The sequence below is a fragment of the Mesoplodon bidens genome, assembly GCF_964165515.1.
Source record: "Mesoplodon bidens genome assembly, chromosome: 1".
Classification (NCBI taxonomy): domain Eukaryota; kingdom Metazoa; phylum Chordata; class Mammalia; order Artiodactyla; family Ziphiidae; genus Mesoplodon; species Mesoplodon bidens.
The window spans coordinates 84,827,453-84,851,277 of record NC_138176.1 but is presented as its reverse complement, the minus strand read 5'-3'; the positions used below and the strand labels follow the sequence as shown (position 1 = coordinate 84,851,277).

General features: G+C 40.1%; 1 protein-coding gene and 1 pseudogene across 4 annotated transcripts in view; both read right to left on the bottom strand.

The window, feature by feature from the left end:
• SYNPO2 (synaptopodin 2) overlaps nt 1-23,825 on the bottom strand; it is a 170,029-nt gene that overhangs the window by 101,591 nt on the left and 44,613 nt on the right. The gene's annotated exons all lie outside the window — the stretch shown is intronic.
• LOC308613575 (ran-specific GTPase-activating protein-like) lies at nt 6,483-8,803 on the bottom strand (annotated as a pseudogene). Its single transcript has one exon. The product of its transcript is annotated as a ran-specific GTPase-activating protein-like (transcript).

The window sequence follows — 23,825 nt, the reverse complement described above, 5'->3', positions numbered from 1 at the left end:
AGCTGTGTATCTTCATTACATCACATTCTCTAACAAAGGTTAAAGGTGCATGGATAGGTCCATGTTTTAAGTAGACGCTACATTTTTTGTAAAATATAAGGTTTTTCAAAGCAAAGTCAAAGGGAATACCACCATAGAGGCTCTGGTGTTATAAATTTTACTTAAGATGCTGTATATCTTATGATTTCTTGAGGAGATGGCTAATATCTAAGGGAATTATCTAGAGCTGTACCAGAAACATGGGGGAAAAACCTGGAACCTCTTTGTATAGAAACTACCAGGTACTATTCTATATTCATTTTCCCCAGATGGCAAATGGTTATCTAGAAATGACCATGATGGGGGGTTTCCCATTGTGCTTTTGGTTGGGTTGGCCAGAAAAGCCACAGAGCCTCAGGCCAAGGACCAAGTGGAGCTTTGTTTTCTTGCTTGTGTGCTGAAATGTATTACCACCTGGCAAGGAGGTAATACATTAGGTGTGGAAAATACATTAGGTGTGGAAAGCTGAAGCCAGGATTTTCAAAATTCTGGCTCTGAGGCAAACCCCAAACAACAAAGGGAAGCTATTTGTTTGGAAAGCCCAGTGTCTGGGAATGTCAGAGCTAAAAGGTCAATTGTAGAGTTATCAGGAAGTTCAATTAATACCTTATTAACATGGTTCCTCTTAAAGGAACCATGAGAGAGACAGAGACAGAGACAGAAAGAGACAGAGAGAAAGGAGAAAAAGAAGGGAGGGAGGGAAAGAAAAGGGAATAGCAGCATAGAGTGGGAGTTAAAATTCACTCCAGGTTAAAAACCACTTACTAGTTCAACCACCTAAGCCTCTGTTTTCTGAAACATTAAATGGGAATAATAATACCCACCTAGGTTACAGGGTTATTCTAAGAATTCATTGACTTAATCTCTGTAAATGACTTAGTGCAGTGTCTGGAACCTGTCAAGTGTGCTCAGTAAAAGCTAACCATTGTCACTGTTATTTTAAAGTAACTGGATAAGAAGGAGGGAAAAGATGTACCCATTGTGAGGTACAGTTCCTTAAACACTCCCATGTTATTAGCTAGTCATTTAGAGCCTTGTGAGGAAGGACCTACTCTTCAAGTAGTACATCAGTGGATTCAGGTCCTATAAGAATCTCATCAATTTCTTCAACCTTTTGAATTTATAGAATCTATACAACCTGGGATAGACTGGGTCACCACTTGTTCAGTTTGCACCCTGCCCAAGAGGAACAGTTTAGGGGATCTTTCATTTTCCAAGTCTTGCACCCCAGATTTGGATTGCATCATCCCAGAAGTGGCATTTTTTTTTTTTTAGTTTTGCATAAATGTTCCATATGACCTAGCAGCAGCCCTGGGGTCCAATCCCAAATCCCACGGCTTCATGACCAGATCTTCCAGTCATACCCTGGCTTCCCTTCTCCATGTGAGACTGCAGAGAAGTTCCTCCCTTGGGATCTGCTGGGTAAGGAGGGAGCTGTGCTCCAGAGGTCCAGCCTCTGGGGAAGAGAAATGAATTCAAGCCTCTCCTAGCTGTTGACTCCACCCAGAAACTGCCAAGGGGAGGGAGACTGCCTTTTCTTCCTCCCTAGAGAGCTCATACCTCAATTCTGGCCAAAAGGTATTGCTTGAGTACTGAGGTATGGGAGCCAGAGGGAGAGATGATGGAAATAAACCACACTTTCTGTTTCCCTTTTCACTCCAGCAACCTGAATGGATGGTGGAGAACCTCACAGCCATTGTCATTGAGTCCCTCTGTCTGAACTGCCATCCTCTGACCCACCTAGATTAACTGTGCTTGTCCTGTCAGACTTGGCTTTCTGTGATCTGCAATCCCATCCCCTCTCTATTTCTTCTTAGCATCTCAAATGTAATAACTTAATTCATCCTCAGACATGTTTAACTCTCATTCTATACCCTACTTTCAAATATGTCCTCTCTTTCATTTCTCTTTTCATATGATGGGACAAAATACACCACCTCGAGGCAAGCTCAGTAATGTGTATCTGCAGTGGAGTAAGTTCTCACCCAATGGCTGCACCCGTAATTTCACTTGGCCCTCAGTTTAATTTGCCCTCAGCTTTTGGACATTACAGACAGTTTGCATTCCTCAAGCCCAGGATCATGACTAGTAGGATAGTAGGGAGAAAAGTGCCTGTCATCCTCCAAAGATACGACCTGCCAACAAAATGTGGATAAGCCCAAGAAACCATTTCCAAACATGGAAACATGAGTGGATCAGTTTGGGGCAGATAGAAGTTTCTGCCAGTTCTTAATTTTGCCAATCTCCCTAGCTGATTTCTCAACCACTCAACACAGGATGAAAGGGGAAAAAAATGACTTCTATTTCCAACACTTAGGCTCTATTAGAAATGATAAAAGTTTTTCCATAATAAGTAAAATAGATAATAGAAAAATTAGGGGCCTGAGGATTATCCTGAAACCCTTTACAATTATGGAAAATTCATAGCAGGGTTAAGTTTTTTTTTTTAAGTAAGAACTGAATATTTTCATTACCTTCTCTGTTTGTAGGTACTTTATAGCTAAGTTTATTTTTGCATTGCCAGAAAATTTTTAGCTGTTCACTGATTAATGGAAGAAACATGTACCCCCAACCCAAAGGCATAAAAGTTCCAAAAATGCATTATCAATGCCTCCTTTATAAATTGACTGTCTTCTATCATTCCGTGATTGGGGCTTCAGAAACTTTTTCTTTTGTTTTCCTATTACTTTTCTAATCAGGTTTTCTCTATTTCCTTTGCTGACTCTTCTTTCCCCTCTATTCCTAACAGTAGGTTCTCTCAGGGCAAATTTTTGGCTTTTCTCTCTGAAAGCAATCCCTCAGTGGGCTTCTCTGCTCTCAGGGATTCAGCCATTGCTTCTACGTGGATTCTTCAAATCTACAACCACATTAACAACTGGTTGCCAGTCATCCACTACATGAAAGCCTGCTCTGTCTTCAAAAGAGTAGATTCAAAAGTAAAATTACATCTTTTCTACAAACAAGGCCCTAGCTTCTCATTCTGTCAGGGGAGTTAAGACTTAAATGAAGGTAACATCCAAAGAGCCATATACTAGAAATTGACAAGGGATTAGAAATAAGCCTGCCTTCCTGGTGATTCACTGCATCACTTTTGGGACCAAACATTTTATGGGTTACTTAATTATCCTCTATTGCTTTACATTTGTATGTCAGTGATTTGATGAATATTTATTAAGCACTTACTCTGTGCCAGGTGCTGCTCTACATGCAGGCAAACAGCAGTGAACATGAAAGACCCTAGAGGACTTTGCAATTTTAGAGGGAAGAAGCCAATGATAAACTCATAAAAATATAAAATAAAGTACCAATAAGAGCAATATAGAGGGTAAAAACAGGCTAATGCGACAGAGCAGGGATAGGATGGGGTGGAGACTGCTTTAGATGGGTGGTGCCTCTCTGAGGAGGTAGTATTAGAATTTACACCTGGATAACGAAGATACAGAAATGCAAAGATGGGATGCAACATACTAGAAAAAGTATGTTACAATCCAAAGGGAGAGTATATTCAAAGGCTCTGAGATGTGGACAAGCTTAGCATATTTGAGGAAAAGTAGAAGGAAATGAGGCAAAAAAAGGCAGGTGTCAACTCATGTGGACTCTGTAGGGCATGGTTTTTCAACCTTGGCACTATTGACATTTGAGACCAGATAATTCTTTCTTGTTGGACCCTGTTTTGTGTGGTGCAAGGTGTTTAGCAGCATTCCTGGGCTCTACCCACTAGACTCCAGTAGGCTCTCCCTAGTAGTAGCAACCAAAACATGTCTCTAGAAATTGCCAAATGTCTTTGGTATTGTGAGGGTGAAACAGTCTCCAGTTGAGAACCACTGCTGTAGGCCAAGATAAGAAATGTGGATATTATCCTAAGTGCAGTGGGAAGCTATTAGAACATCTTAGGCAGAGAGTGATAAGAAATGAGTTGCACTGTAGGGCGTTTACGCTGGCTTTTGTGGAAAGTGACAAGAGTAGAGGCAGGGAAGAAATCAGAGAGCTACAACATAAGCTTAGGTCAGACACAATGGACTGAAATGGTAGCCAAGAGGACTCATCTAGGAATTAGGTAGAGGGGGTTGAAAGGAAGAGAAGAATCAAGCATGATGCTTAGGTTCTTTGCTGGAGCCGTGAAGTAGTTGGACCTTAGCCTTAAGCCTGAGATGGTAGTGCCATTTATTGATAGGGAAGACTAGGAAACAGAGTGGTGGGTGCAGGAGATAGAAATCAAGAATTCTGTTGGCCATACTAAGTTTGAGATGTCTATTAGGTATCCAAGTGCAGATGTGAAGCAGGCAGGTAGATACATGAGTGTGGCACCTAGAGGACAGTCAGGATTGGAGATTTAAATTTATAGATGGAATTTGAAGATGAGAACTAGATGGGATTCCCTAGTGTATTAACTTCCTGTAGATGCTATAACGAACTGAGTATACACTGGTGGCTTAACACAACAAAAATGTATTCTTTCACAGTCTGGAGGCCAGAAGTCCAAAATCAAGGTGTCTCTAGGGGCTGTACTCCCTCTGGAGACTCTAGGGGAGAATCCATTCCTCACTTTTTCTAGCTGCCGGTGGCTGTCAGCAATCCTTGACTGCGGCCTTGTGGCCACACCTCTCCAAGCTCTACCTCTTTGGTCACAATGCCTCCTCTTCTGTCTGCCAAATCTCCCCTGTGTTTCTCTTATGAGGACATTTGTCATTGGATTTAGGGCCCACCTGAATAATCCAGGATGATCTCTTCATCCCAAATTCCTTAATTTAATTACATCTGCAAAGATCCCTTTTCCAAAATCAGGTAACACTTAGAAGTTCTGGGAATTAGGATGGTGACACCTAATTCTTTGGAGCCACCACTCAACCCACTACACCTAGGGAGAGAGTACAGATAGAGAAGACAAAAGGCTTGCTCCAAGGCTGGCACTCCAATGACAGCGTCTTGGAGACTCCAACACACAGGAGTTAGTAGAGGATGAAGAGCTAGGAGAGAACAGCCAGACAGTGCAGGGGCCACAGATGACTAGAGCGAGAGCCTGGGGTTCCTGTTTCTTTTCTATCTCTCATGTTTCTTTGCACCATATTTGTCTCAGAATAACTTTGAAAGATACTCCTTGAATTGAAATGAATGCTTACAGTGATCTTCTTAAAAAGCACATTGTTCAGGCTGTTAAACTTCCTTGAGCTCGTTGGAAAAACTCAGGGGTAATCATCCACACGTTTATTGCTTTAGGTGAGCACATGGAAAAAAGATAAAGAGAAAAAAGTACCGTTTTATTTTGTGCCAAGTTTTTACTATAAAAGTAACCATCACTCTTCTTTTGATTCTTTAGTCCCAAGGCACAAAGGACTAACATTTGAAACCTATTTAGCAAATTCTTTGAAACTTGTAGCAAACTTCCAAAGTTAAATTTAGGATTCAAATCTCTGTGATTGGTCAGTGAAGTGAAAGGGACAGAGAGTAATGATTCAAGGAAACTGCTTTCCTCTGATGCCCTGATATGATAACGGAAAATATATCTTCACTCCAGGGGAAAATATATTCATTGTCTTTTCATAAAAATAATAGATTTAGTGTTACCAGTAACTTTACAGTCAGTACTTCTCAGCTTTACATACTAATGAACAAATATATCCTAAAACCCTTTGAATAGAAATATATCATGTAGGATCAAAATGTCATCTGTCTTACAATGTAAAAATTGGTAACCTGGAGAAATACATTTTAAATCAGAGTAAAATGAATGTATGGCATCAGAATGCAGGAACACTAGTCCTTCCCCCGCACCCCCAGGGGTGTCTCTCTTACTGGATGGCAGGGTACTCTAGGTCCTACCTCTCAAAAACTCTAGGGGGAGCAATTTGAGGGAAAGTTTCAACTTTTCTTCTAGTCATCTTCCTTCTAGAAGGAAAACGATGACTGAAGCAGTCTGTTTCCTGAGATGATTGAAGACTGCAAGAGGAGGCTTGAAGAATTCTCTATAGTTTCCCTGGGCTCACACAACTGTGGACAAGTTGTAGGGCAGAGCTATTCAGGATCCTCATCCCCTCCACTGGAGATGGATTCAGTACTTGCAGTCTTGTACTTTTGACCCTCTCCTCCATCTCCCACCCTCACTCCTATGTGCCACAGGGTCCTAAGGGGTAAACAAAACTATAGAAGGCTGAGTTCTGCTTGTCTAGGGCCTTACACCTCCCAGTCAAGTACAAAATCTACTAAGTAATGGACCAGTCAATTAACTTGGTGTACGAAGTTGAAGACAAGTGCACTTTATCCTTAAAATCGGAGGATTTAAAGTAATAGGACATGTCTGAACATCTTTGAGATCACCTCCCACCACCCCCACTACCATACACGCACCACATATATCCAAACCAATGTTCTGATCTGAATAAGCATTTGGATGGTAATGTCAACTAATGGAAACATAAACCACATTTTTTTTTGAGATGCAGAAAGGATGAAAACAATGCGTACTATTCGAGAACACTAAGGGTAAATTGAAAAGTGCCTTGAAAAATAAAAAGCAGGAAAAGTGTCAAGGAATTGCTGAAGCTAAGAAATGATGCACGACTTGCCAAAAGTCTAAAGTTCAACAAGCAGCTCTTTGATGTGACTAGAGAATTAACTCATCTCTGCATTGTGTTCTCTACATAAGTGGAGGGATATTTTGGCAAGAAAAGCGGCAGCAGATTCCTGGCTTTTCCCATCAGACTCTGACAGGAGTAAGCAGCCCTGGGTTCCAGTGCAGACTCTGTGACCTTCCCCTTTTGTGACTGAAATAAGTCCCTGTCCCCTTCTGAGGCCCTCTTTCTCCATCTACAAAATAAGAGCAATAACGAACACTCACACATTCGCAGGTTTGTTGTAAGGCTAACATGTATTAGCAGATACGAAAGTGCTTTGAAAAAGTTTAAAGTTGCAAGTCATTTTATCATGTAGTAAAGGGAATCAGGATTGAGATTTTTCTGACACTACTCAGTCCTCGTAATCAACTAGGATAATCACCATTCTTTCCATCAGACCTCCTCAGATAGTAATTAGAGTAGCTACCATGTATTTAGTGTCACATGAACAGAGAATTTAACAATAATCTTTGACATAGGGTTATTACTTCCATCTTCACAGATGACAAAAATAAAGTCCAGAGGGATTAAATGGCTTTCCAAACCACAGTTCTGATAAACGGAGGAGCTGGGGTTTGAATCCAGATCTGATTCCCAGGCACATTCTCTTACATACTAGGTCACACAGAAGGAAGACCAGAGAGATGTGAAACATGGCCCCCAATTGCATGGGTGGGCATACTGATGGACCCCAGCCTACCTATTCTCTTCACTAATTCTCAAGAGCCTTTCAAGTCAGCAGCATCCACTAGGTCCCTGACATGGAAGATCACAGGGAACTTCCCTTGGGAGGAGCCTCCTGTGTTTGTGGGGAATGGTTTTTCCAAATAGAGATCCCAGTTTCAAAGACCTTTGCCAGGACACTCTTTGGACTTATTGTGAGTGAGTTCATAAGCTTTTTATCACCATGTTATCTTCCTGCATCTATTCTCCATGTACCTAAAGAAAAGGAATAAGATCACCCAAGCTCTATGGTTCAGAAACCATTTTATTTTACTGTGAGTTACACTTGCTTCCACCTCTCCCACCAAGCTTCCTCCCTGTTGTTTTATTATGAGTGCTCAATAAGCATTATTGATTGACTGGGTGTCTAAGTAGGGACTGATTTACCCAATAAGGAATATTTTTTTTCCAAGTTCAACAAATGTGTTGTTTATTTGCTATTTTGATGACTATAGATAAATGTTTCCACTATGGAAAAGAAAATTAGCACAGTACATTCTCACGACTGGGTAACGGATTTTCTGAAGTCATTTTCATTAGGGCAAAAACTTAGAAAAAAACAACCTGAATATTGGAGGCCAGTATATAAAGTCCCTTGTAAAAACAAAACAGAATAAAAACAAACCAAAAAGAAGAGGGCAGGGCAAATTTTAAAAAAAGAAAAAGGGAAAAGACAGGGAGAAAGGACACAACGGGAGCCGACTCATTGCTCCTCTTCAGCCGCCTCTTTGGTCTCGTCCTCGGGCTCCCTGCCCTCCTTCACCGAAAGAGCTTCTAGCTTCTCAGCTACTTTCTCGGCACTGTCATTTTTGCCAGATCCTTTCTTTTCTCTCTCTTCAGTCTCTTTCCTGCATTCTTCAAACTTCGAATTTCTGTGTGTTTTCGGCGTTAAGGAAGCGGATGGCCGGCAGCTCCTGCTTGGGGCGCTGGCCGGCGAAGTCGGCGTGGGTAGTCCAGACCCAGGCGCGGTCACTGCCCGCGTTCGGCTTCAGCTCCACCACCGGCGTGATGCAGTGGTTGGCGCAGGTCTGGAGGGTCTCGTCCCTGCGCATGAGGAGGCGGATGGTCCCCTTCTCCTCGTGCTTCAGCAGCTTGACGTCCCCTGTGCCCAGCTCCTTCCACTCCGGGAGGTCGTTCTCCGAAGCGAAAGGGAACAGCTTGGCCCGCATTTGAAAAAGCTCCTCTTCATCTTCTTCCAGCGTTTTAATTTCTTGCTCAGGAAGAGAAACTATGGGCTCAAACTGGGGGGGGGGGTCATGGTTGGACTCGTCGGCATTCTCGGTGGACGTGTCGTGCTCTTCGTGGGTGTCCTTGGCGACCGCCATAGGCGCGGCGGCGGCGACTCGGCTGGCTCCGTGGTCGCGGGCTCCGCGGGCTCTCGGCGGCCGGTCGCAGCTCCTGCCTCCGCATCTGGCGCCGGCGCCTCCCTCCCGCCCCGCGACCCGAGCCCCAACCCCTGACCCCGGCGGCGGGAAACGCGCCGCCAGGAGTAATGTTGATGTTGACAAAATTACGGTAATTGCAAGCTAAAAGAATGAAGTTGTGACTACTTATATCTACATTGTGTAATGTGAGTGTGCTGGTCCAGTAACTTTTTCTGTGTTCTCATGTCTCCTCCTCGTCTCTGCAACTCTTAGAGCTGTTGGCCACAATTTACTTCTTGAAACCACTTCCTTCCTCGGCTTCCATAAAGCTTATACCATCCTGATTCTCCACAGCCTCTACTTTAATAACTGCATCTTCTCAGTTTCCTTCAAGAACTTTTCTTCCACTTCCCATTCCTCATACATGGACATTACCTCCGGTCTTATCAGTCCCCTAGTCTCTCTTCAAAATCAGTCCCCATCTATGGAGATGGCTTCTGAATCTGTCTTCAAACCCTGAATCTCCCTCCTCATTTCCAGTTTGTATCTACTTTTCATTTGGATTCCATCTTACTCTGTGTTTCCCAGGTTAAAAACCTTTGAAATAATCTTTGATGATTTCCCTTAGGTTTCCAGAACAGTTCATACAATTCCTCCTATTTCCTTAGTAATAGTTCTAGAATGTATGCCTTCTTTTTTATTTATTTAAAATATATCTATTGAATTCCAGGCCCTCATCTTGAAAAATGCACAAACTTCTGAGTAAGGCCCTGTTTCCTTTTTCTTATCCCTTCTATTCTTGCACATGGTTGCCAAATTAGTATTCCCCAAATACTTTTTTTTACTTTCCCACTCTTGCGCTTGACCTCTTAAGACAGCTCTGCTTTATCTATGAAATGAAGTCCAAATTCTTTGCCTGAGAGTCACATCCTTGTAACATCTGGATTTAAGCAACCTTTGGAAACACATCTATTTTTCTCTACTTGAACCTGTTGCTTTGGGTAGACTGGTCTTCCTGCTCCTCCCCTGTAGTAATGCTTTGTTCATTTTGATCTCTGAATATTGGCTCAAGCCCTTCCTCTCACCTAGAATGCCTTCTGTTCTCTGCTTCTCTCATCCAATTCTTTCAGTTAAAAAGGCCCAATTCTTCAATTCTTCTCTTCCTAAAAATCTTCTCCTGGTTACTTCAGTCCAGAGTAAAATAGGCAAGGGAAACACATTCTCTAAATCTGCAGCTCTCATGGCCTCAGAGCCCATGCGCCACCTAAGACACACTATTGTGGGACATTTCATATTGTGGAACTGAGTTATCATTTAGCTTCTCACATGTGAACATTTAAATTTCCCATTATGTTGTACTTTCTCTGAGAACAGAAGCAGTTTGGCATGGTGGTAAAGAGTATGAAGTCTAGAGCAAGACTGTCTGGGTTCATCACTTACTATCTATGTGATCTTGGACAATGTATTTTATTACACCTCAGTTTTCTCATCTGTAAAACTGTGGATAATATTATACTCCCCTCATAGACTTATCATAGGGATTCAATGAGTTAATATGTGTAAGATGCTTAGACATAATATGTGTAAGATGCTTAGACAGTGCCCGGCACATAATAAGTACTTTGTAAGTGTTAGCTATTATTCTTCCTTATATATTTCCCCACGTATAGCTAGCTAGCTAGCTAGATAAACATATCTATCTATCTATATATACACACACACATTATATCTATATCAACATCTATATCTATATATCTGAAAAGATAGTTAATCAACTAACCAGTTAATTTGGGGAGTGTGGACATACCATCTATTTCAAGAATATGTTTCTCTCTAGCTCAGTTTTGTGCCTGAATTATGCCTAGAATTCCTTCAGCTTCTCATTCTTTTCCTGACTTAACATGAGTGTTCTTCTAAGACAGAGAGATGGGCAGCAGACTTAATTTCAGTTAAGACTTTGACCAGAATAGAAATGCCCATTTTTAGTTGAACATCCTTTCACATTTGAGACATAAATATTCCCTAGATGGCAATGATGAGTCTATATAAAAGGATGCTTTGTATTACAATTTGTGTTCGGTTTGGAAATAGGATCTAGGACTTTCCCCATGAATAATCTTCCTGAAGTTAAAAAAAAGAGAGAGAGAGAGAGAAATGGGAGGGAAAAAAAGCACTGTTAAATGATGAAGACATTTAAGGCACATCTGTAGGCAAATTGCCTTTTTTTTAAACGCCTTCTTTTGTTTTAAAGATGTGTACAGATGGTAAAATATGATTACATGAAAATTTATGTACTTAAATCTTTTAGAACACTGAAATTAAAATGTGATTTTATAACATAACACAGTAAAACCTATATGAGACGAGCATACATAATTGGTGATGCCGAAGAGAAGTTATAGGCAGAATCTGAGGAGAGAGCTATAGACACCATGTAGACAGATATGGGCCATGTGTCAGGAGCAGGGAGATGGACAAGGACCTGAGCAGGAATCCTGGCCTTCTGGGAGGGGTGAAAGGGACACAGGATCTGCTCCACCTTTTTGCATTCTAATGCATTCCTCACCAAGCCCAGAGGAGTTCAGTTTTGTTGGAGAAAAATTCACTGGAGAGGACCAAGAGAGATCAGTACCTCTGATTCTCCATGGAGCTCATCAATACTCAATTTCATGCTGGCTTATGGTCTTCACTTTGGTGATCTTTGGCAGTCTATATTAATTCCTAGGAGTCTATAATAAGCAGGGTGGTTTTGCAGTTACACATGAAAATTATGAAAATACAACAATAGATATTGTACATGGCACAAAGTGTTCAAAGCTTCATGGTGTGCACAGTTATGAGCAATTTTTGATTTTCAAAAGGAATGGCTATAGTTGGAGAAAGGTTGGGTCCTGCAGAATCTCTCCTGTTCTTGCCTGAAGTTAATACCCTCTAACACCATTTCTGAGACCTGTATGCCTTTAGTCATTAATTAGTGCATTCAAATAATCAATGAATAATGAGCACCTATCCTGTCCCAATGTGATGAATCCTATGAAAGGAGAAGTACAGGGTATTAGTGAACTTGAGAAACAATGGTGTGCCCATTAAAAGCTTCAAATTATAATAAATGCAGGAGAACTTTTATCATTTTCTCTGAACTCTCAACATAGTTTGGATGAATGAGCTAAACATTTTAGCTCAAAGTGAATCATGTGTTTAAACTCATATGTGAGGGTTGTCTTCCTACCCCTTATTACAAAACTTCCATTAAATGAAGTGCCAAGGTCACTTATTAGTTATGCTAATGGAACTACAACCTTGTTTTCTTTCTTTACACGTTAGGTTCTTCGGGGGTGGCGGGGAGGCAGGACTTATTTAAAGGAAAAAATGTAGGCTTTGCAGCGTTCTGTGTTAGAATCCTGACTTTACTAGTTTCAATCTGTATCTGCAACTTTGAAAATTACTCAACCTCTCTGAACTTCAGTTTTCTCTTCTATAAAATTGGCATAATAATTCCTTCCGGGGTTGTTGTAGGACTAGAAATAAAGCTTTATAAAGCACCTGGCACAGGGCCTGAAGCTTTATAAAACACTTCATAAATAGTATATGTCAGTATCATTGTTGAAAGCTACCAAATTCTCCTTTGTTGACTTGTATGTGTAATAATGAGAAGGTGCCTAATTGTTCTATCTGGAAAGATGAATTAAATACCTACCATTCAATGTGATCAACTAAAGTACCAACAAAAACAACTGAATAGTAAGATTTAATACTTGTGTTTACAGATTGCTATTACATTATTTCTGGCATTTTTTTTTTTTACCAGTCTACACTCTTACTGGAATGGAATTTGAGAATTATATATAAAATCAATGAGTTAATTCAGAATACATAATTACAAGTAACTCGGATTCAGACAGAATATCTCCTTTTCTCATAAATAAAAAGTTTAGTGTTGAATATTATATAAGAGAAAAAAAAGAGAGCTATTTCACTAAATTCAATACCAGAAGAAGGAATAAGCTATATGTGATAAATGAAGTCTTGGTGAATTTATCTCTTTCTATTGAAAATGCCTATTGCTCTGGTTAGGCATCTTGCATATCTTATCTGTAGTATATCTTCATAATCATCTTCAAAGTGGTATAGGGAGATTTCCTCCCCCACTTCTAATTTTTCCAGGGTGGGGAGGTAGGGACCTATTGTCTCCTCTTTACCACTCCTCACTCACTCTTGGAGGAGGAGGAAGAGGGCCTTGCTTGATGGATGAGACTGGGAGCAGGGATTGAGCAAGCCCAGCTCAAGTCAGACCTCCTCTTGCTCTTCCCAGCTCAGGAGACAACTTACCCAGGATCTGTTCTCAGCTAGATCATGTGATAAGTTTAGAAGAGTGGCTGGGAATTCCCTGGCGGTCCAGTGATTAGGACTACTCTGCACTTTCACTGCCAGGGCCCGGGTTCAATCCCTGGTCAGGCAAACAAGATCCCACAAGCCGCAAGGCACGGCCAAAAAAAAAAAAAAAAAGAGCAGGCTCTTTGCCTGAGCCTGGGTGGCGAAGTTTAATGGTGGGATGAAATATTAAGAAGCTCATTATGTCTATCCACCTTGGCCACATCCTCAAATTCAGCTTAATTTAGTTTTTTTTTTTTTTTTTTTTTTTCTGTTACGTGGGCCTCTCACTGTTGTGGCCTCTCCTGTTGCAGAGCACAGGCTCCGGACACACAGGCTCAGTGGCCATGGCTCACGGGCCCAGCCGCTCCGCGGCATGTGGGATCTTCCTGGACCAGGGCACGAACCCGTGTCCCCTGCATCGGCAGGCGGACTCTCAACCACTGCGCCACCAGGGAAGCCCTTAATTTAGTTTTTAAAAGTTTTTATATTTAACTCTTCATCTGTTTCCTATGTTTTGCTTCTTAATTGTTTCCAATCTCTTGGCCACATCCTCAAATTCAGCTTAATTTAGTTTTTAAAAGTTTTTATATTTAAATCTTCATCTGTTTCCTATGTTTTGCTTCTTAATTGTTTCCAATCTCAAGACTAGATGTAATTTGCATTTTATGATGAAAAACCTTATGTTTGGAGAAGTAACATATATAGCCCAAGATTACACAGTAAACAGCTGAGTTAGAATTCCAGCCCTGGCCTACTTTACTGTACACTTTAGTTTCTTTTCAGGATACAATGTTGCCTTCTTTTTGTTGAACAGTAAAAATAACATAACAGCAGTAATAAAACTCCTGGTCCTATTTGGAAGCTATATATTTTCGCACTTGCGTCCCAACAAACTGTTTTCTCTTTATGTACTGGTCCTGTCTGGTAACAGAAAGTGTCTGCTCTGAACTTCCATCGTTATATTCTGTCTCTGCACAAACCAAGTACATAGAGAAAGAAGACAGGGGACAGAATTAATTAGGCCATAATGTCAGTCAAATCCTCCCTCCCCCAGCTCCCTCCCAACATATCTCACTGTTTAGGACTAGTGATTTTTCTAGATTTATCTATGCAATAGCATGAAGCCTTGAATAACTTTATACTTGGGTAAAACTTTCTACGTACTTGTGTAGAAATGGACCTTCAGAGTGCCTGGTTACATTATTTGCACGTTTGAATATCTTTCTCCTTTTCCACAGCTGATTTAGTTTATGGTTCTGACTTTCTGGGACACAACCCTGTATTAACTATATTTAACTACATTAACTATATCTTCTTATCTTCTATATTCTTGATGCTCTAACATCGGGGACCTCACTGACTAGAGAGGGACTGCCTCTCCCAGGTTAGCTAATTCCTAGAGATAGTGAACAATGTGCTTTGCCTTTGAGCACGACATTGATGCAGAGCGACCGATTCTGAGCGCACACCCCCACCTGCCTCCTCTGTTCAGTGCTCCAGGAGGCAGCACTCCTCTGCCCTAATCAGCTCAGGGCCAGGTACCAGACAGCGAGGTGCCACCTTAATAATCCAGAGCCCTCCAAGATCATCCAGACTATCTAGTTCTAAACCTGCTCACCTCTGCCTTAATCAGCTCAGGGCCAGGTGCCAGACAGCGAGGGGCCACCTTGATAATCCAGAGCCCTCCAAAATCATTCAGACTATCCAATCCTAAACCTGCTCACCTGGCCTTGCCCATTCCCTCCCTGGAAAGCACCGTAAAGGCTTTGCCCAAGGTCTCCCTCTCACCCCTCCTCCTGACCAACCCGGGTTGTTCCCCATGTGGCCCTTCATGGTATGGCATGTCCCCTCCCCTTGGGAACTGTGAGTGACAAACTACAGTTGACCCTTCAACAACACTGTGTGGGTTCACATATATGAGAATTCTTTCCAACAGTAAATATAACAATACTCCAGGATCCATGGTTGGTTGAATCCAAGGATGAGGAACCGTGGATGCAGAGGGCTGACTATAAGTTATGCGTGATTTCCAAATGCAAGGAGGGTTGGAGACCCTAACTCCCACTTTGTTCAAGGGTCAACTATATCTTTTCAATGGCAATTATCTCCCGATCTGTTGGCCTCACCATACCTGAATATAAACAAAATCCTGAGTACATTTAAAACAAATCCGTACCCTTGCAAATAGCAAAAGGATACATGCAACCATATATATTTTTTAATATACTTGCCTTTTTGTAGCAAAGTTATACTACAAATATACTATATATTCAAGTCTTAAGTTATACTGTAAAGCTGTATTACCATAAATTAATGAAATAATAATTTTCTATGATTCTTTAGATAAATAATATACTATTGAGACAAGGATACGAAGGTTGTTTTCTATTGTGATTTCTTTTAATGGAATGTTGTTTTCTGAACTTCATTACATGCATTTGATAGTGGTTTAGCGTGAAAGCAATTTGAAGCCACCTGGTTGCCTTACAGATTCAAATGGAATTTTTCTGTAAGCTTCATGAAGACAGGAGTTATTTTCAATATAAATATTATGATGCCAGAATGAAACAAAACTAAGTATAATTTTTATGTACATTCTAGAGGGAAAATGCAGGATAGCATTACTTGATACTATATGTAAAAGCACCTAGCTAGGTGATCAACATGTAGTAGAATTTCTAAATGCTATTTTTCCCTACCAATATCTATAAGAGCACCCAAAAAGATTTGTGTTCCATTTTAGAGTGAAGTTGAAGTATTGAAAACTAACAGCAGTCTACCTGGGTTAGGGTAGTATTTCTCAACCTTTTTCCATGATCATTTTCTAAGGGAGTGTTTTTTCCTAATTGTCCCCAACCCATGAAATGCTAATACTACAGATATACTACACACATGTGTACGTGCTGTGGCACTCTGGAGACCCACAAACCAGTATAACAGCTAAGGTATTTTTTTGCCCCTAGGGAACTAATTTTTACCCCCATGGGGACGATCTCACCTCACTGATAACCAGTGAGAATACATGGTTAGAGTTACCAATGGCTACTGGTAACCATGGCTACCTTAACCCTGGCTACTCACTAGAACTACCTGAAAGGGATTTAATTACCAGGTCCCCATTCCGAGATTTTTATGTAATTCATCTGGGATGGGACCCAGGCTTTGTTATTTTAAAACTCTCCAGTGGGTTAGATCTAGAAAGATCCTTTACTGCTAACCAGAGAGGAGCAAGTCTAAGTGCTTATTCAATGCTTTAAGCCTGTGACAAGTTAACCAAGTAACATGACATGGTGTGTTTGTAATTTACCTTCATTGTAAATTGACATATAATACATCAATTCTTTCACACTGTAATAAAAACTTGTATATTTATATGAATGTCCCATGTACAATTAGGGGACAAATGTGGTGGAGAAAGTGAGCAATGATCATGATTCAGGGAATGTGGTATTTAAAGGAGAAAATCCCCCCTTTTTCATTTTGGGGCAGCAGAAGGACGTTACCTGGGGCAGGAGAGCGCTCAGTTTGCACTGTGACCCCAGGAGGGCCTGTTTTGGTAGAATCGTAGTTCTCAAACTGTGGTTCCTGGACCTTAGAACTTACTAGAAATGCAAATTATTGGACCTTACCCCAGACCTACTGAATCAGAAATGTGTAGGGTGGGAGACAGTGATCTTTGGTTTAACAAGCCCCCAGGTTATTACTGTGATCCACTCTCGAGTTTGAGAACCACTCAGCCATGGTAAAACATGGTTCCCGAGCATCGTATGTCCCAGCTGCTTCTTTTCTTCCTTAAGAAAATTTACTTTTTATTCCTACTGCTGATTTTTATCCTGTATTTGATTAATTTGTTCTTAATTTTGTTCCTATGAATCAAGATCTTAACAATCTGGACCATGTTAGTGCCATCAATGAACTTTTAAAATTCCATCTTTCATAAACCACTGCTGGAAATATTAAGTGAAACAGAGCTCTAAACCAAACACTTTGAACCTCTCTTTAAACAATTCTACAGAGGGAAAAGAAGGTTTTTTTTGTTGTTTATTTTTTTTTCTTTTGCTTCCAGAGTTAATTAGCCAAAGAAGTATTCTTTTGGACTATTATAGACATTTAAAATTCTTTATGTTTTGCTGGAAATGCCAAACATAATCAGATCCCCCAAACTAGGGTGACATTAAATAAAAAGCAAGTTAGGTTATGGTGATAATTATATCTAGTCTCTCATTATTATTTAAATCATGCCAATTCCTAAGCTACACTGTCCTTCTTTAAAAAAAAAAAATGTGCTATGGAAGCACTTCCTACCAGAACTTAAGATATATTCCACATGCTAGAATTAAACTGTTCCATTCCCTTAAATTGTTTTACTTTTCCACATAGTTCAAAATTGCCTTTTAACAAAGGAATAGATCCAAAAGCAGAAGTGTGATGATTACTTCTTCTGGGCCAGGCCTTTTAATAGAATGCTGATTCCTCCCATACAGAGAGAGGAAGAGAACTGAAGACACAGAGGATAAGAGCAGAGTTTGAGGCAATAAACTTATTTCGGGTGGCTTTTATCAAACTTAAGAGGACTGGAATGAAGGTCATCCTCCTCCTCTACACTTTAAGAGGAAATGCTGCTTTAAATAAGGCTCAGGTTGTTAACATGAACGTGCTTAGAAAATAATATCGTATGGGAATCCAGGCATAAAAACAAAGTGCTGTGTCCCATTTGCTATGTAGCTTAAAGGGGAAGGCTGTAACACGTTACATATCTCACTGCCCATAAAAGATAATATATCTCTGCTTGTGACCTTATTGTTCAAATATACATTGTGCCTGATGTAAACCATTTTCCCCATCTGGCTGTAAAAGAGATAATACAGAGATGACAGAGAAGTTTATCACCAGAGACTCTGAAGTTCATAGAATTCAGTCAGTCTGCCTAAAGATGAATTAAACTGATTTGAAGCCAAGTAAAAATGTGATCTGTTATAAAACCTGAAACACCAGCGGGAAAAAAAAAAACAAAAAACCTCATCTTGATAGAACAGAGAGATTAAGAAGAGTGTTTGGTTAAAAATTTTAGCTGTATCTTCACAAGAGTAAGACAACTAATCAATTCAGTAAAAAATTGGTCAACTCTAAGTGCTTGACCCAAAAGTCCTAGCCTAAATGTATTCCTTTTAACCATACTGATTTTTACAGAAAAATAGAAAACCTTCTATTGATTTCATTCTTAAAATACCCATGGCACTCTCTCAGCACTTTACATAAGACATTTAGAAAAGAGAACATGCTCAATTATTTTATGATGAATTTGAAATGTTAGAGGAAATTATAAGGAGACTAACATACCTTAGTGTAACATTTTAGGATTTTACAATCTCCAACAATATTAATGAAGACAGAAAATGCACTGTACCAATTCAAATAAAGTTTAAAAAACATAAAAGGAATAACCATTTACTGCCTTAAATTTACGGTTAGAATGCAACAGAGAGTGAGCAAATGACATGGAGGCTCACGTAGGAAAGCAGAGGCTAACCCGGGGTCTGATTGCCAGAGTATGGAATCCTTTGAGAGCTGTTCTCTTCTTTGTGGGTGGCAGAATTCTAAAACTGGGTCACAGAAAAAATGAGATAGTCAGTGACCTCTCCTAATCATCTGTCAGCTGTATTCCAAATAGCACTGGAGCTCACCAAACAGCACATCTTGAGCCCTCATTTGGCAAGAAAGTGCTGGTTTTGCCTCATGTCTTACCTTTCTTTCTAAACCTTCAAAGTCACATCTTGCTTTTTCCAGGTATTTTCCTGATAATGGTTTTAAACAGTGTTAAACTATTCAGTCAATAGCTGCTTTCAAAACAGCTATAAGAGAAGCTTTTGAGGGACAAATTGTTGACTATTTCAATTACATATATGTAACACACTAGTTTTGAAGTCATAATGTTATGGAACTTTGGAGATAAATATACAGGACAATTTGGGCACATTATCTTGCTTTTTAAAACCTGTATAGCAACTATCTTGGGTTGTTATTACTTGGTTTCTAACGTCTTTATCTTAATACACACCTTGCTTTCTTGTCCCAAGTAAGATGTTTCAATGGCTCTTGCCTAAGATATACATAAAGTTGCTTGCACGATACACTAGTAGTTCAAATCTGGTTCTAATACTTACTGACTTTTTTTTCTTCTAATTGTTTGGTTTTAGTTTTTAGAATTTCTTTTTTTCTTTCTTTAACTCATCCTGATTTGGGACAGCCAAGGGTTTTGTGTCATGGGTGATTTTTTCCTATCAATATTCTCTTAGAGTAACACTACATTGATCTTTGGGACCTAGAATGATACATAGCAAAACATCTTTTATCAGAATTCTTTGTGTTCTTTGTACATTTCTTAAACAAGATCCTTCTACAAAGAGTAATGGATAGGAAATAAGAAATTAAAGAAATAACATGACTCTTAAATACAGTCGGAATATACTATTACAGAAACTTTTGGCAGGTGCAAATGATAACGGTTTACATTTATTTCATGCTTACTACATGCTGGGCACAGTACTAAGTATTGTACATTCATTATCATTTAATAAACAGCAGTTCCAGGAGATAAGTACCATAATTGTGCCTGTTTGTTTCATGAAGGAACTGAAGTTTAGAGAGGCCAGCAACTAGTTCAAAGTCATACACCAGTTAAGGCAGGATGCCAACACAGCTCTTCCAGACCCCAGTGCTTCACTGCCACACCATCTGCTTTCCTATCTGCATAACCCTAAATGCCCCCTCAATGATGTATATATATATTTTTTTTTTTTTTTTTTTTTTTTTTGCGGTACGTGGGCCTCTCACTGTTGTGGCCTCTCCCGTTGCGGAGCACAGGCCCCGGATGCGCAGGCTCAGCGGCCATGGCTCACGGGCCCAGCTGCTCCGCGGCATATGGGATCCTCCCGGACCGGGGCACGAACCCGTATCCCCTGCATCGGCAGGCGGACTCTCAACCACTGCGCCACCAGGGAGGCCCGATGATGTATATTTTTAATGTTAACTTTCAGCTAAACTCCACCATAATTCATTTTTCAAGCATTGTATATAATTGCTAGATCCACTGTACAAAGCCATTGAAGAACTAAGTAACCTCTTTTTTCCTTGCCCAAGGACATTAGTTGTCGAAATAGCTCTCCTAAAAACCAAAACAAATATGATAAGCATGATGGTTGAAACATAAAATTTTATTTTATTTTTTGTTATTGCAGTTGTTGTTATTGGTTGGTAAAACATGGCCTGCAGCATTGCCATGAAATAGAACTTCTGACTTCAGTTTGAATCAGCATAAAAGTTAGCCATTAGCTCAGCCTACTTTCAGCTAACATACGTTGCTGTTTGACTTGAGTTGCTATGCTACTCCCAATAGGGGTATGTCCTTTTCCTTTATTTATTATGGGAAGGCACTGTTTTGTTTTCACTGTAGATCGTCCAAAAAGAACAGAGGAGTTAGCTAAGCGACTGGGAGTTTGGTAACCATCTCGATTTGCCTAGGACTAAGGGGTTTCCCAGGAAGCAGGACTTTCCATTTTAAAATCAGGTCTCTCCCTGGCAAACTGTGATGCATTGCTACTCTACTAGGAGTAGACTTGTAGTTTTATCAATTCTTCTCCTATAACACTAACCTATCTCAAGTGCACTAGACATGCACTTGATTTGATGTTGAAAAGCCATCCTAAATTAGGTCTATGTGGCCAAAGTGAAGTTGACATCTGAGGAAAAAGTTTAAATACCTCCTTGCCTAAAGTAGAAATTCCCAGATTTTGAAGTATGTGTGGTATCACAACTTAAAAATTAAACTTTAACAGAGAACAGATTGGTGGTTGTTAGAGGTGGGGTGTTGGGTGCGAAAAATGGATGATATGTACTGAAGTACAAACTTTCAGTTATAAGATTAATAAGTTCTGGGGATGTAATGTACAGTATGGTGACTATAGTTAACAACACCATATTGTATATTTATTTTTTAAAATTATTTATTTATTTATTATTTATTAGTATTTTATTTTATTTTATTTTATTTTTGGCTGCGTTGGGTCTTCGCTGCCGCACGTGGACTTTCTCTAGTTGCGGCGAGCAGGGGCTACTCTTCGTTGCTGTGCACGGGCTTCTCATTGCGGTGGCTTCTCTTGTTGTGGAGCACGGGCTCTAGGCATGCAGGCTTCAGTAGTTGTGGCACGCAGGCTCAGTAGTTGTGGCATGTGGGCTCTAGAGCGCAGGCCCAGTGGCTCACGGGCTTAGTTGCTCCACGGCATGTGGGATCTTCCCAGACCAGGGCTTGAACCCGTGTCCCCCTGCATTGGCAGGTGGATTCTTAACCACTGTGCCACCAGGGAAGTCCCTATATTGTATATTTAAGAGTGCTAGAAGAGTAGATCTTAAAGGTCCTCATCACAAGGAAAAAGAATTGTAACTATGTGAGGTGATGGATATTAACTAAACTTACTGTGGTGATCATTTGCAATATATACATATATCAAGTCATTATCTTGTGTACCTTAAATGAATACAATTATATATGTCAATTATATCTCAATAAAACTGGGGAAAAGAAAAAAATTGAAACTTTTACATATAAAAAGCACTATAAGACCTGTCCTAAACATTCTCATGCTGACAGAAATTTGGTTGTGTGCAAACCTGGCATTATTTCCACATATATTTGTGGCACTGAAATCAATATGAATATCAAGTAATGTTTTGCTAACACTCATACCTCAGTATGAGCATTTCTCCTGAAAATGGTCATCCTGAGAGGTTACACTCCAATGACAATGACTTAGCTCAAGACATTTCTAAAACTCCTTTTTAGAATTGCCTTTAAAGTCAGATTCATATAGTTTATAGCCTGTCCTCAATTTTTATGAACATGGTATTAGGAGCAAGGATGGTTTTCCTTATTCATCATATTTAGGTCCAAATGACTTGATTTTTCCCCCCAAAGCAAATTCCTGCCTAAAAGGGCAACGCTTGCAACTTCTGATGTTATTCAAAAGAGCATGACACAAGCCCTGAAGACCATTCCGAAAAGATGCGACAGCATTGCTGTGATCAATGGCAGCATGTTAAGCTTAAGAAGACAACTCCAGTTTTAAAGAGAGCACTTCTGGAATTATAAGCACTATATGATTGTTCCTTTCCCCCCACATGACTTATGTTAACTTAAAGTCATACCTTTTAACTGTCAGTTAAAAAGCCTATAATTTCAGTGTTCATTTTAAGCCCAGACCTCAGTGTCACCATGCTATGTATCAATCCACTTAGATTTCCTTTCACGGTGTCTGCTCAAATACTGAACCCCTCTCTTGCAGCTTGCCATGTGTCCTCCTCTAAAAATTACTTTTCCCCTCAGGCCTGCTGTCTTTACCTCTAAGATATCAGCTAATTAGCTTGTATTGCTTCGTGGAGAAGTCGGGGAACATGGTTGGATGTGTGAGGTGTTTTTAGGTAAACCGGTCAAACACATCACCCTCTAACAGAAGGTTTTTCAATGTCAGTACTATGGACATTTTAGATTGGATAACTGTCTGTTGCAGGGGACTATTCTGTGCATTATAGGATATATAGCAACATCCCTGGACTCTATCAGCTAGATGCCAGCTGTGAGAACCAAAACTGTCTCCAGACATTGCGGAATGACCCCCCACAGGGCAAAATTGCCCCTGGTAAAGAACCACTGGCTAACGCAAGGAACATAGAGATGTGTTGGTCTCTTCATAGAGTTGTAAATCATATACATTATGCGGAGCCAAATTAAACTTTACTTAGTTGGAAAGGAAAAAAAAAAAACAACTCACATTTATTTATTTATTTATTTATTTATTTATTTATTTATTTTCTGTTTCAGAGCATTTAATGGATTTTCTATGTGAAAACAACAATGTAGAAAGTAAAATACTCACTTTTAATTGCTGAAGCACAATTGAGTGATTTTAATGGAGACACTGCTAAATGCTGGGGTTTCCTACATGTGGGGAACAAGGAACCCAACCTCTTGGAGCTCCAGGAGTATGGACAATAAATGAACAGTGACAAGTGAAATAAGAGTTATGACAGAAGTAAAACCCTCACATTTAAACCAAATAAAAAAATCTGTATCTGGAAAAAAATGCTATGCTTTCCAGGTGAAACACTAACCACATATGCCAGACAGAAAGGTGTCCATTCATTTTTTTTTTCATTCCACTAATATTTACTGAGCATCTGCCAAGCAAGAGACACTACCCTGGGCAATGGGGCTACAGTAGTGAACAAGACAGACAAGATCTCTGCTCTCAAGAAGCCTACAATTTAGCAAGTTTGGGAGATGTAAGCAACACAGTGAGATATGTACTGTACCACAGTAGGTGACAGGGTAGTGTATTAATCATGTTTTTTATTGTCTATATTTTATGATATTTTGACATCTTGGTGGAGGGGGGAGGATTTCTGGCTGGAGAGACATTGCCCCTCCCAGAGCTAGTTAATTCCTAAAATGATAAACAATATGCCTGAGGGCACTCCTTTCATATGCAAATAAACCAATCCTGAGTCTATACCCCAACCATCTTTGTTAACTAACTCTCACCCACCAAGCCAATACTTCTCCTGCCCTAAATCAATGCAGGTCCAAGTGCTAGACAACTAGGACTGCCCTTATGCCCCAAAGCCTGCTGGAATTCTTCAAACTAGCCAACCCTAAACTGTT